This window comes from Erinaceus europaeus, chromosome 7 (genome assembly GCF_950295315.1).
Source record: "Erinaceus europaeus chromosome 7, mEriEur2.1, whole genome shotgun sequence".
NCBI lineage: Eukaryota > Metazoa > Chordata > Mammalia > Eulipotyphla > Erinaceidae > Erinaceus > Erinaceus europaeus.
This window is the reverse complement of record NC_080168.1, coordinates 16,799,427-16,814,508: the sequence shown is the minus strand read 5'-3', so window position 1 is coordinate 16,814,508 and position 15,082 is coordinate 16,799,427. Positions and strand designations below refer to the sequence as shown.

The 15,082-nt window shown below is 43.9% G+C and overlaps 1 long non-coding RNA gene across 3 annotated transcripts in view; it reads right to left on the bottom strand.

Moving 5' to 3' along the window:
- Positions 1-10,953, bottom strand: part of LOC132539390 (uncharacterized) — a 363,563-nt gene extending 352,610 nt beyond the window's left edge. For all 3 annotated transcript variants that reach the window (XR_009550643.1, XR_009550644.1, XR_009550645.1), the window contains exon 1: positions 10,755-10,953. This is a non-coding gene — a long non-coding RNA (uncharacterized LOC132539390). The remainder of the gene's footprint in view (positions 1-10,754) is intronic.
- Between the last annotated feature and the right edge of the window lie 4,129 nt (positions 10,954-15,082).

Below are 15,082 nucleotides of genomic sequence, written 5' to 3'. Positions count from 1 at the left end.
CCGGCCAAATATGGGACTTGCTAATGTATGCCCTAAGTGGGGAGTTTAAACGTGATAGTTTCTAGCACAGATGGTGGCTCACCCAGCAGAACACACACATTGCCAGGTGCAAGGACCTAGGATTCAGGCCCTGGTTCCCACCTGCAGGGGCAGTGCTGCAGGTGTCTCTCTGCTCTGTCTCCCTCTCCCTCATCTCGCCCTGCCTTTCACCTTCTCTTTTAAAAATGGCTGCCCTGAATGGTGGAGTGTTGCAGGCATTAAACCCCAGTGATAACCTTGGTGGCAAAAAAAAAGTCTTGACATCTGGGTGAACAACACAAAGACACAGGTGCAGCCAGCCTGGCAGATGAAAGAGCACAGCCCAGTCTACTGCTCAGGAGGACCCAACAGCTGGCAGAAAGCTCTCCTTGGATTTCTGCAGAGAAACACAGGCTCACTGTGTTTCCCACATGTTAGGTGCCACCTCTAAGACCATTCATACTTTCGTAGATGGTGGCACTGTGGCTCAGAGGGAGAGTGAGAGTGGGCAAGCGAGACAGCAGCAGCATGCTCACCTTTACGAAGTGGTGAGGCCGATTCGGACACCTCTCCACAGGTAACACTGCCTGAGCTCACCCCTCGCCTATCCCCACCTAGATGCAAACAGTTCACTCATTCTCCCATACACAGGTGGACAAATTGATAAGTTCTAGCTTTGGGATGGCAATGATTTTAAAACACTTAGTCAGCAGGGCAGGGCAGGGCAGGGCAGGGCAGGGCAGGGCAGGGCGGTGGCATACACATTACCATGCACAGAGACCTAAGTTCAAGTGTCCAGTCCCCATCTGCAGGGGGATAGCTTTGCAAGTGGTGAAGCAGTGCTGCTGGTGTCTCTCTCTGTCTCTCTCTGTCTCTCTCTCTGTCCCTCTCTCTGTCTCTCTCTCTCTCCCTCTATCCCCCTATCTCCTCTTCCTCTTGAAATTTCTGACTTATCAAATAAAAAAATAATATTTTGAATACTGGTAATGGCACACCTGATTGAGCACACATTACAGTGCCTAAGGACCCAGGTTCAAGCCCCCCAGTTCCCTCCTGCCAGGGTGAAGCTTCACAGGTGGTAAAGAAGTGTTGTACGCGTCTCTGTTTCTCTTCAACTCCTCCTCCTTTCTCAATTTCTCTCTATCTCTGTCTAAATAATAAATAAAAGATCAATTAAAAATATTTTTAAAGTATGACTTATCAGAGTTTTCTCTTTCTGTGGAGCCCACTTTCTGCACTCAGTGGATGGTGTGGGTCCTACATGCTTCAGCTCCTACTCAACCCGCCCCCTGATTTCCTTCTGGTTCACTCCATCCCCAAACACAGAGGTCCATGTTTTTCTCAGTGACACCTCAACGCTCCCAATTCCTCTTTAAGCTCTGATTAATCCAATCAGGTAGAATCCATCAAAGCCTGAATTAGAATTAGTTAATTCAGTTTAGAATTTAGTCTCTCTTCGCCAGGAGACTGCGCACTCCTCTAAGAAAAGGATTGTGTCTCCATCGATCCGTGGATGCCTAGCCCTCAGTCTGGCTCACAAATGGGTGTTATGAATTGATGGCTAAATTGCTGTATCCTCCAGAGAGCCAAGAGAGCATAGCAGAGAGTTTAGGAGATTGTGTGTTGACTGGAACTGGACCCTCCTGGGTTCAATTTCTGACTCACACAGTTAATTGCTGTGTGACCATTAAAAGGTTATTGAATCACTCCCAGGCTGGGCTTCCTCAATTGATGAGACAATGCTGTTGCAGCACTTGGCATAGTACTTGGTACTCAGTAAGCACCTAATACATGTGGTAGAAGTGCAAGATCAGGTTGCCATCGTGGGTGGGCCCTTGGGTGAGCTGGCTGGCTCATACCACAGTCAGTGTCATAGTTACCTTGAGTTACGTGCAGGGAAAGTTGAAGCAGAAGACAGAAGATGGTGAATCCACCCATGTGACCAGCAACACTAGAATGTCTCCCACCCACCCACCCACTCACTCGGGAAGAAAGAGCCCAGGGTCCGCCCTGGTCCTAACATCTGGGTTAGCAGCCTTGCTCTGTAAACTTAAGGCCAGCAAACGTTACTAGCCCTCAGCCTACTGCTGACTGATGAAGCCTCAGACACTGGCTTGTAATCTCCAGGAAGCCTTTGGATCTCTCAGGGCAGCTGGCAACAACAGTGAGCCACGTTGGGGAGCTGATAAAGAAAGGAACTCAACAGATCAACACCTGCTCCTCAAAAGAAGCTAACTCCAGCAGCCTGTGAGTTCCAGCAAAAGAAAAAAAAGTATCAAGATGGATCCCTGGGTGATGATAACAAAAGACAGAGGTCTCAGAGCAGATGGCACCACGTGACCACAAGGTTGAGTGAGGACAGAGGGTCACCTTGGTATCCAGTTACAAGGTCAAAGAGGGAAGAAGGCACAGTAGCCCAAAGCCAGGCTCAAATCAATCCCAGTTGCATTTAAAATGACAAATGCAGAAAAAAATAAGAAGGTAAAGGGAAAAAAAAATCAAATTATAGCTCAAAGGGGAAAAAAGTCTCTTAAGAGGATAAAAACTAAACAAACCAAAAGTACACTTCTAAAAAAACGTAAAGCCAAATATTTGTAGATGTAAGTAAACGCAAATATTCTTCTGAGGAGGTGAAATAATGGTGTTCAGGGCGGGGGTGAGGGTTGTCTAGGGAAAGATAGAAATAGGTTGGGAGTATGGATTGAACTACCGATGCCCATGTCCAGCAAAGAAGCAATTACAGAAGCCAGACTTCCACCTTCTGCACCCCATAATGATCCTGGGCCCATACTTCCAAAGAGATAAAGAATAGGAAAGCTTCCAATGGAGGGGATGGGATGAAGAACTCTGGTGGTGGTAGTTGTATGGAATTGTACCCCTCTTATCCTACAGTCTTGTCAATCATTATTAGATCAATTTTAAAAAAAGGTTGTCTCTTGTCATTCCCCTCCTCTGGCCAAAATAAAACCCTGATTTTCAGATTTTCATGGTGTGAATATTTTCACCATAGCTGCATTTAAGCTGTTAACATGACTGCCACTGCACTTGGACTTGGGAAGAAATTTAACAATATACTCTCAAAAAAAAAAAATCAGGACAAACTGATTTTACAAGAAGCCAGGAGTAGTCAGAGCTTGGCCATAAACTGAAATAGCAGCAGAGCAAGCAGGCAGCCCCTCAGGAATCAATGAAAGTCAAAAGTAAGGAAGCCAAAGTCATTTCCAATCCTCCCCTGCAAAGAAACAGCTACATGATTTGGGACAGTTCTCTCCGCTCTCTCCTGTTCTGTCTCCTCTCATACAAAAGGAAGCATTGCCAGGATGGAGGGAGATAATGGCTGTGAAACTCCTGCACAGGGCCAGGCACTTTGCATGCTGTGCAATGCCTGAACTCCCCTCCTGGACTCTCCTGGACTCTCCTGGACCCTATTAGCACTTTGTAAATGTGCTAGTCTCCTGTGACTATGTGTTTTCCGGAAAATTGATTCTGGATGATCTGTATATGAAGAGACTCACCCAATATAAAGTCTTTGTGATTGTCTTCTTTGACTCTATATATTCCATTGATGAGAACCATCTGTGTTGTTTTCCTGTTATCAGTGGCTGGTCTTCTGGTTTTGTTTTTTTCTTTATTGCCAGATAGTATTCTCTGTTATTAACAGGCTATAATTTGTTTATCTGTTAAGAGACATTTTGGTCTTTCTCCAGCCTGTGGCTTCTACTAATTAAAGTTGTTGTTGAGTACTACTGAGGAAGTCATTCTTAGACATGTATTTTTATTACTCTTGAATAAATTCAGAAGAATGGAATTGCTGGCTTATAAACAGGTATGTGTTATAATTTATTAGAAAGGAGATCTTTGGGATGACAGAGGAACTAGTGGGGCTTGTATTGTTATATGGAAAACTGGAAAATGTTATGCATGTACAAACTATTGTATTTACTGTCAAATGTAAAACATTAATTCCCCAATAAAGAAACTAAGAAAAAAGAAAGAGATCTTTGGTTCATACTCCTAGGGGGATAAAGATTAGGGAAACTTCCAATAGAGAGGATGAGATGCGGCACTCTGGTGGTGAGAACTGTGTGGAACTGAACCCCTCTTATCCCACAATCTCATCAATCATTATTAAATCACTAATAAAAAAAGAAGTTAAAAAATAAAAACAGAAGGGAAAACACAACACAGAACTTGGACTGGAGTTGATGTGTTACACTAAAGTAAAAGACTGCAGTGTGTGTGTGTGGGGGGGGGGGGATCAGGTCCTGGAACATGATAGCAGAGGACCTAGAGGTAGTTAAATTGTTATGTGGAGAACTGAGAAATGTTACACATGTACAAACTACTGTATTTTGCTATTGACTATACACCATTAATCCCCCCAATAAAGAAAAAAGAAAGTACTGAGCTGGGCCTAGTGGCCCACCCAGTTGATGCACATGTTAGCATGTGTAAGGACAAAGTTTTAAGCCCCTGATCCTCATCTGCAGGGAGGAAGCTTGATGAGTAGTGAAATAGTGCTGTGAGTGTCTCTTTCTCTCTATCCTCTCCTTCCCTCTCAATTTCTATCGCTCTCCAATAAATAAATAAAATATTTTTAAAAGAAAGTACTTGACCGTTTTCCAAATTGGTTTCCATATTTTTTTCCACCAGCAGCAGGATAAGAGAGCTACCCTACTCTCAGCATATTGTCAGTCACCTTAAACGTGGCCATTCCCATGTGTGCACAGTGATACCTCATTCACATGCTTTGCGTTTCCTGAATGCTCATAATATTGAACACCTTATTAGCTATTTGGATGTCTACTTGTGAAGTTCCTGTTCAGTCTTACTTAAATTGTGTTCTCTTTCTTTAACTGACTTGCAAGAATTCTATTTGCATTCAAGATACTAATCTTTTAGCAAGTTTTCTCCCATACTGCCACCACTTACTTATCTTTCTCTCTCCCTCTCTCCCTCTCTCTCTCTCTCTCTCTCTCTCTCTCTCTCTCTCTCTCTCTCTCTCATACACTGCTAGGGCCTTGTGAACATACAAGTTCCCCACTCCCTGGACAACTCTTTCATTCACATTAAACATTTTCAGATGAGGGTGAGGGAGATAGCATAACATCACAGGTTCCCCTGGTTCCATGACTCCCCCATGTAGTGCAGATGCTCAGGCTCAGATCATGCCCAAAGTCAGACATGCCCCTACCTGCTGAGCTGCACTACAGACCCCCTTTTCATTTTATTAAAGGTACCTTGTGATGAACTTGTTTTTTGTTTATTTGGTTGGTTGGTTTAACTTTGATGAGATGGAACTTATTTAGGTGATGGGCTGTCTCCAGGCTAGCAAAGCCTTTATCTGATACACAGTTATTATGACCACACTCTTGCAGGAGTCAGAGCTTGCAGGAGAAACCCTAGCAACACAGTATTCTTCTATATTCTTTTTTTTTTAATTTTTAATTAATTAACTTATTTTCCCTTTTGTTGCTCTTGTTCTTTTTCATTGTTGTTGTAGTTATTATTGTTGTTGTTATTGATGATGTTGTTGTATAGGACACAGAGAAATGTAGAGAGGAGGGGAAGACAGAGAGGGGGAGAGAAAGATAGATAGCTGCAGACCTGCTTCACCACATGTGAAGCAACTCCCCTACAGGTGGGGATCCGGGGGCTCAAACCAGGATCCTTTTGCTGGTCCTTGCACTTTGAGCCACGTGTGCTTAACCTGCTGCACTACCGCCCAACTCCCATTCTTCTATATTCTTATAGACTCTGAGCATCTTAGTCCATGTTTATAGAAATGGAGAATTGTTGGGACATGAGAATAATTAGCATACAGCTGACATCAGCCTGACAAGTACACAAGGGCCTTACAAAAACCACAAATGGCTTACACAAACTTACCTGGGGCCTGCCTTGATTGTGACCTAAAACCAACTTATATATCAAGTTGGAGATGCCTTAGGCCTACAGGTCTGTGAGCCAATTCAAACTCTAATAAGAGTGGGAGAAATCAGAGCCAAGAACTAAATGAGTACAAGATAAGGTAAGCCGATATGGGCAACTCCAGAAAAAAATGGTCTTAAGGAGCGGCAGCAAATTTCCAACTCTGACTGAAGCATGGTGAACCAGCAGGCCTGCTGAGAGTCAGGGCACCTCCAGAGCTGTGAAAATCCTACAGATGACAGGCCAAACAAAACTTATTTCCAGATTACTGAAGAAACAAAGCAGGGAGGGGTTGGGGCTGGTTTTGTCTGCAGTGAAAATTTCCATGGTCACTTGGCTTTCTTTTCTTTTCTGGGGTGACGAGTAGGTAAGCAAATGATCAGTACTCTGGAGGAACGTGAAGAAAAGGCCTTGCTAGGAAAAGCTGTCTGGGTTAGGATGGAGAGTAAGAACCAGAATGAGCCCAGCCCGAAATCTCTAGGGAGGATACCAGTGCCTAACCCTGGGATGTATAAAGTTCTTGCTTTAGTGCTTAATCACCAGAGTGACCTTGGGTAAGCCAAGTCCGTTCTCTTGTCCCGAGTTTAAGCATCACTGGTCACCAGATTCTAGGGCCATGGTTTTTTCAGACTGATGACATTTTTCCTTGACTACTGATGGCATTTTCTGACAGTTCACTAAGTCTCGTGAGATTACAGAGCTCACCAAGATCACTGAAAAATGCTTTGTTCCCATAGATTCACCCACTTTTCCTCATGTCACCTTGTGCCTCTCAGAAACATATGACCAAGATCACAGTGCTCTCTGTGGCACTGAGCTGGGGAGGAAGTGGGGGGGGGGGTGGTGGGAAGGAACTTCCATAGGCTTATTACCCTTTCACTTCTGAGACCTTGGAAACACTAGTGGTGTCTCTCTCCACTAAAGCTCCTTTCACTCTGGCCCCACCCACAGGTCCCACTGTCACTTCATTTAAGTCAGCAAAATGGAATCTTGTCTACCAAAGGGATGTCTGCTCTGGAAAGAGGGGAAGTTAGTGCACTGCCCTGCATGCCCAGAAAGTCTGTGTTCTAAAGTGTAGTTTACAGTCTGAAATACTGAGGCCGATTCTGCAATGTCAGATGCACAACCAAGGGAGGCTAGATTACTGGGGGATAGGCTGCAATCCTACTCTCTGGGGATTCACATTAAAGAGAGATAATAATCAAGGGTCAGGCAGTGGTGCGCCCAATAGAGCACACGCATCACTATACATGGGGACCAAGGTTAAAGCCCCTGATCCCCACATACAAAAGGGGAAACCTCATGAGTGATGAAGCAGGGCTGCAGGTGTCTTCATCTGTCTGTCTGTCTGCCTCTCTCTGCCTCTCTCCTTCCCTCTCCCCTCCCCGTCTCCATCTCCCAGTCCTTTTCTCTTTGTCACTATCAGAAAAGAAGTCTGGGGCTAAATGGATGGAAATGGAGGTAATTGTGCTTAGTAGAATAAGTAAAGAGATGAAAGATAACTATCAAATAGTTTCACTCATATATGGAATCTAAAGATGTGATATACATGGACTTGAAAAAAATCAGAAACAAGCAAACTGTTTCTAAGACTCATGAGGACTATGGTGGTTATCTCTGGGAGGTGGGAGGGTGGGGACACAGAATTTTGGTGGTTGGTGTGGCTGTAACCTTAAAATCTTATAACACACTATTACTAACAAATAAAAAATTAAAAAGGAAGGAAGGAAAGAAATAAAAAGAGAGAAAAAGAAAGAAGAATAGAAAAAATAAGGCTGGTAGGAGCAGTGAATCCATCAAACAGGCACCAGGCCTTAATAATAACCCTGGTGGCAATAAAAACAAACAAACAAACATACCAATAAAGGTTGCTCCCCGTTTGGCAGGGGAGCAACCTTTGCGAGACAAAGCATAGCTCTGATGTTCTTTCCCTTTTTCTTTTTCACACTCATAGGCACAGCTGGTAGCACGCTCTGTCATGTAAGCAAAGTCCAAGGAAACCCTCCAGTAGCAAGTAGAAAGAAGTTGATGGTACTTTGCTCCTTTTCTCCCTTTTCTCCTTGGCTGTCCCTGCTTCACTTCCATGACCTTAGTATGGAGTCCATGTGAACTCTGACTAGGCTGCCTGGGTGCCACACTAGTCCTGAGCAATTTTATAAACCGTGGAGTGGGCTGGGCAGCGGTGCATTTGGTTGAGAGCACATATTGCACCGCACAAGGACCCCAGTTCAAAGCGCTGGTTCCAGTCTCCACCTGCAGGAGGCAACTTCCTGAGTGGTGAAGCATGTTACTGGCACTTCTTTCTATCTCCCACTCTCCTCTCAATTTCTTTGTCATTATCCAAAATAAATAAATTAATTTTTAAAAAGTGGCAAGATTATCTTGCCCAGTTAAAACTGCTGGAATAGAGAGATGGCCTCACACTCCCTTCCCATAGAAAGCATCCAAACACATTGCAGGGCTGAACAGAAGCTCAGACGAAATGCAACAAAGACCACAATCATGGTGAGAAGCATTTCAGAAGACACTTTCTCGAAACATCTGTTCATTCTCTGGATCAACCCCACTGCCATATTTTGGTTGGCACACAGGAGTAGTCAGTTTCATACTTGAAGTCTCTCATGGCAGGTACCAATCTGACTCACTTAAGAAGACTTGCTCTCTTATCTGCCTGCACCCAGTGCCTGGCACAATGCTGGTATGCAAGTGTTTGTGAAGCAGGATTTCAAGCTCATGGTCAAGGTGTTTGGACACAACAATGCAAGGAAATTTCGGGCAACATCATCAAATTTAATCTTCATGAAGTATATGCAAAGGCAGTCAATCCAAGAATATATTTCAGTCAAGTCTTTATCCTTCCATAAGAACAAAGAGTATTTTTTTCTTCTTTCTAACTTGAATCACCTGGCAGTCAAAGAATCCCACTTCCTCCTTTAGAGAATGGGGGAAGAAGAGATCCAGCCAGTACACAAACCCAGCAAGATTCTGGCTGGATGGTGGCATGCTTTGTAGAGTGCACACAGTATAGTGCTCAAGGCCCTGGGATCAAACCCTCAGTCCCCCTCCTCCACCCGCCCCCTCCTCTTTCTCCTTTGCCTGTTCTTAATGTTCTCATTCCCCTTCCCCTCTTTCTCCTCTTGCTCCTTCTTCTTCCCAGTCTGAGAAGTGTTGACTTTAATAAAATATCACCACAGCATAGAGGATAGAAGAAGAATTTTACTTAATTTCAGCACTGGTCTTGAGAATAGAGAAGAAAGGAAAAGGGTGCTGGGTGGTGGAGCACCTGGTCAAGGACACATAGTACTAAGTGCAAGGACCCACGCAAGGATCTGGGTGAGAGACAGAAAGTGGGGGTGGAGGAGAGGAAGAGGATATTTGTGTGTGTGTGATAGAAGAAACAGTGGGGAAATTTTGTCATCAAAGGCTTTCTGGAAATGCCAAGACCTAAACTGGATTACAAACTGAAAACATGTCAGTTCCCTGACAAAGAAGGCACACAAGCTACATTCCATCCCCAGATCAAATCAAACAGTTTACTCCAAAGCAACCACCTCCACACACACAGAGGCTCGGCAGAGCTTCTCTGCAGTAAACAGGACTTTGTCAGTGGGTGAGGCTGCTGTTTCCAAGTGCCCAGTTTGTTCTCTGGATCACATTTCTCCAGATGACTTCAATTTCTATTTATAATTGTCAAAGTTTTTAAAACTATTTTACTTTTCATACTTCTCTTCTTTCCTTCTCTGACTCTACCTCTTTTCTAAGCCATGATGAAGGAAATTATTCTCAAAGGTCAGAGGAACTAGGTAATCCAAAGCCTTGGAATTGGATTTCAGTCATCAAAGATCTTTTTAAAACTTAGATAAAAGAGAGTTCTGCCAATGTTTTCCTTTAGCTATTTGATGATTTTGTTCTAACATTTAGATGTTTGATCCATTTGGAATTTACCTTTGTATGTACAACCCATCAACCCCACTCCACATAAAAGAAACAAAGACACTTATGCAATATATATATGCAAGCAATCCAGATGCCCAACAACAGATGAATTGATTATGAAAGCAATGATAAATGTGCCCAGTGGAATACTATGCAGCTGTCAAACATGATAGAGTCATCTCTTTGTCACATTTTGGACAGACCTCTTGAAAGTATCATGATGTTGAGTGAGATAATCCAGAAATAGGTCAAGTACCAGAAAGTCTCACTCATAGGTGGAAAGTAAGAAACAATGACAGTAAGGGAAACTATAAGGTGAAACATGAACTGGGTATAGTTTATTAGCCCAAACCAAATGACTCTGGGGGAGAAGGGAAAGCTATTAGGATATAGGGGTGCAGTGGAGCTAGGACATAATGATCGAAGAGGACTTAGGTGGGGGAGAGAGTGTCCTGCAGGCACCTATCAGGAGGAGATAAGAGGTTGTACATATAATGACAACATGCTAGTAAACTGAATAAAAAATGAAAAGGTGGGGAGTTGGATGGTAGCGCAGCGGTTTATGCGCACGTGGCACAAAGTGCAAGGACCGGCATAAGGATCCCAGTTCAAGCCCATGGCTCCCAACCTGCAGGGGGGTCACTTCACAAACAGTGAAACAGGTCTGCATATGTCTATCTTTTTCTCCCCCTCTCTGTCTTCCCTTCCTCTCTTCATTTCTCTTTGTCCTATACAGCAAAGACATCAACAATAATAACTACAACAATAAAACAAGGGTAACAAAAGGGAATAAATAAGTATTTAAAAAATGAAGTTATTTTACTTCACCAGGTAGGCAAAGTCCCAGGTGAGTCGTAGAGAATTCTCACCTGCATGAGACTCCCATGTGGCTGGCCACTGAGCGGTCAGGTGGGCTTCCGCTGTCTTCACTATGACTTTCCCATGTCTAAGACCTCACAGGTGCAGAGACCTCTCCCAGCCTCCAAGAAAGCTAGTCTCCCTGAGAGCTAAGGGGTGTTAGTGATGCTTGGTTTCCTTCCACAACCCTCTTTGCCTGAGTGAAGGAAACCAAAGGGATTTTTCCAAGCTTATCCCCCTGTTTTCTTAGCTCTTCTGAAGGTGCTGTCAGCCAGAGGCACTGACCACACCCCTCTCTTTCAACACTCTCCAGAAGCTTCTTTTATTTCTCAAGCAAATGGCCTTGTTTTCCAATATAGACTTTAGGAGGTGGGGCTACGAAGCAGCAGCAGCTGTGTTTCCTATTCCAGGTCAACTAGGAATACCAAATGAGATCACTTTGGACCCCAACAAGGCAGGACTAGAACAAATTTTGGAACCAACCAAACCACCGGTGAGTGCCACTCATGGATAGAGAGGAGCCAAAGTAGACATTGAGCAGCTGGAAACAATCCGGCAGTTTACCAGTTGAGTTACCTCCAGTCTGTTTTACCAACAAAAAGACTGCTGAAGGGAGAAGAGGACTCCCCTAAGACTCACCAAATGTAACTGTGAGTCTCCATTGCTACTGCCCTCAGAGGCTGAAGCAGCAAGGGGGAAGGCCCTATGCTGACATCTGGGAACAGAAAACTGACCAGTAAACTCAGGAGAAGAGCTATACCTCAGTGGGCTACCTACCAGTGGGGCTGTATAGTGGGAGCCTTGTCACACTGTTCTCCTGATGAGAATAATGGTGAATAATAGCCTCAGAACCTACAGACTATAAACAGGACTTGCCAGAAGTGCTGCCTGGTGTAGAAAGAAGCTGAATTGAGCCTAGAGCTTTGGATCCTTGGGGTGTGAGAGTCTCTTTGCATAACCACAGTATTATCCCTCCACCACCCTGATTTATCTCTTGGTCAGGAGTGAGTGATTTATCTAAGAAGCCTACTTATAGTTTAAAATCCCTCAGGCTCCCATAGCCTACAGGGAAGAAAAAGAACAAAAGAGGATTTTAACAGCCTCTGTGCTCCAACTCAGGGATTGAAATAATATTGAAACAACTGTTAATTTCCACAACTGTGAACATTTTAAGTACCTTACTTAGATAAAAGTCAATCCAGGCAAGAGTGATCAGTAATTTGAAAAGTACTCAAAGAGGAACCTCATAACATACTATATAGAATGGCTAAATCAACAAGAAGAAATATTAGAGAAATGAACCAGAACAAGAGTCCAGCTAAAAGCCCCACAAAGTTTGAATCACAAAATAGTGAGGTCAACATCCAAATGCTTGTTAAGGAAATAGTCACAGAAGTGATTAAAGAGTTTGAAAGAACTGTCATCAGAAATGCAGAAACAACAAATGAGACTCTGGAAGAAAACACTATATCAAGGTTATTAGAGAGCTGAAAGCTGAAATAGCTGAGCTAAGAACACAACTAGCTGAACAAGCTAAAACAATATCAGAACATGGTAACAAAGTAGATGAACTCCAGAAAACAGTAGAGGGGAGAGAGAACAGAATAAATGAGGCTGAAGACAGAATTAGCAAGATCGAGGACAAATTACAGACAATTAAAAAAGAAGTAAGAGATCTCACAAAGAGATTAAGAGATACTGAAAACAACAACAGAGATCTATGGGATGACTTTAAAAGAAATAATATATGCATGATTGGCTTACCAGAGGAAGAAAGACAGGGAGCGGGAGAAAGCATTCTTCAGGACATAATAGCTGAGAACTTCTCTAATCTAGACAACATCAAAGACATAAAGGTTCAAGAAGCCCAGAGGGTCCCTGTTGTTTAAGTTTGGGAGCTCCAGCAGGCCGGGGTAGTGTTGCGGCGGTGGAGAGAGACTCAAGGACACACGGCTGGGTTGAGAAGCTGCAGTTTAATCTTTATTCACGAACGGGAAAATCACCACACCATGTGCTTCCCTATCATTCTTCCTCCGCCGCTGCTGCTGGGACTCTGGACGTCCTTAGCATAGGGGGCGGGGAGAAAGAAGGGCACAAAACTAGCAAGGGCCAAACCATGTCTCTCAGAGGTAGGGGGAAGGGGGCCAAACCAACACGAAGAATACCAACATATTCCCCCTTTTCTTTTTAACTAAATGACCACAGTATCAGGGGTGTGGGGTGAACAGAAACCTATATCGTACAGGCATTTTCAAAAAAAAGAATCTGGCACAAACATGGAGAAACATGTAAGCGAGTAACAAGAACCAGTGTGCTGCCAAGGGAAGGCCTGAGGGGGCCATTTTTTGCCTCTGGGCAAAACTTTATCAGCTTAAAAAAAATTCCTGCCTCTGGGGGGCGTACTTCCCCAACAGGCATTTTCTAGCATGGGGGGAGGGTGAGGCCTAGAGTCCCAAGGCATGGCTGCAGTCAGTCTTTGAGAAACCCAGCAGCATAAGGGAAGCTGCTAGTTTTGTGCAAAGTGTCCGAGGTGTACCAGTGAGTCCGATAGAAGTCCAAAGCAGATGACCACCAAAGAATTGCCAAGGGGTGAATTGTTGTACGTCTGTCTTGATGGGGAATGTCAGCCATCAGAATTCTGCTTTTTTGTAGAGAACTTGACAGCTGCAATTTACTTACTTATGAAACAAAACTTGTAGCAGGTTAGAAGTTTACCACAATTGATAACTCTATCATAATTGGAAGTCCCAATTATGATATTTAAAGTTCAAACAATAAAATGTGGAAAGGCAAACATGAACCATAGAAAGAAAAAGGCCTCAGGCATGAGAATTATTAGCATAACCATAGCGCAATCTAACGTTTCTAATTGAGAAGGAATTTGATACTTTTACATATCAACAACATCTTTTTAACCTTTTGTTACACCCATTCAAGATGGAGACACACCCTAGGTGTGCGCAGGTTTTTTTTTAACCAACTTAGTTAAAATATACTGATATTTAAACTAATTTTTACCTCAGACTTTAAATGTAAGTTAATTTTATCTTTATGAGAATTACGTTGAAAACCTTTTTCATTTAACTCTGTCTGGTAAGAATATAGCCTTAAAGATATATTCTTAACTTTAAAGTTAATGTTAACAAACTTTAAACACACACGTAAACATGGTCATTAATACACAAGGAGAGAAACCTTTGTTACAAAGACATGTCATTTTAAACACGAATTCAGATCTGTACTGTCTTAGTTGTTCAGGGAGTGCATTGTCCAGCGGTGGCCTCTTGGGCAACTTCACTTCTAGGAATTGCAGGTTGCGATCTCTGGATGAATCTCTGCGTATAATAGCTTGTCTGCCTTCAGACCCAAGCTGGAGATCTCGGCCAGGGGGCCCAGTTTCGCCAGGGAACCCACAGTCTCCACGGGGTCTGGGATCTGTCCAGACTTCATAGCACGAGGGCGGGCAGGCCAGCCGTGCAGAAGACGCGGGCCGAGGTGCCCCGGGATGGTGGCCATGATAGGCCACCACATCTGCTGCCCTGCTCCCAGCGGCTTAGCAGCGTGGAGGGAGCCCACGCCCGATGCCCCACGCCACATGGTGGAAAGCCAGCTCATGCGGGCTGGCGGAAACCACAGAGTGGTCCAGAAATGTTCCAGAAACAGCAAAACAGTCTCGTGAAGAAAAGGCAGAGGCCTTTGAAGATCTCTTCACAAGCAGAAGAGAAGGCCATAGTACATAGGTAGCCAAATTGTCTTCACTTATCTGAGAGATGCGCAGGTCAGGTCCACGTGGGTGTCATTTGTTGTTTAAGTTCGGGGGCTCCAGAAGGCCGGGCTAGTATCGTGGCAGTAAAGAGAGACTCGGGGGACACACGGCTGGGCTGAGAAGCTGCAGTTTAATCTTTATTCACGAACGGGCAAATCACCACACCATGTGCTTCTCTATCATTCTTCCTCCTCCGCTGCTGCTGGGACTCTGGACGTCCTTAGCATAGGGGGCGGGGAGAAAAAGGGGCGTGAAACTAGCAAGGGCCAAACCATTTCTCTCAGAGGTAGGGGGAAGGGGACCAAACCAACACGAACAATACCAACATGTCCCAAACAGAATTAATCCAGTCTTAAAGACACATCATATTTAGAATGAAAAGGAAAAAAAAAAGAAAGAAAGAAAGGATACTGAAGACTGAAAGAGAAAAACAAAGAGTCACCTACAGAGGAAAACCCATAAGATTAGCAGCAGACTTCTCCATACAAACACTACAGGCCAGAAGATAATGGCAAGATATCTACTGAGTACTCAATGAGAAAGGCTTTCAACCAAGACTAATGTATCCTTGTT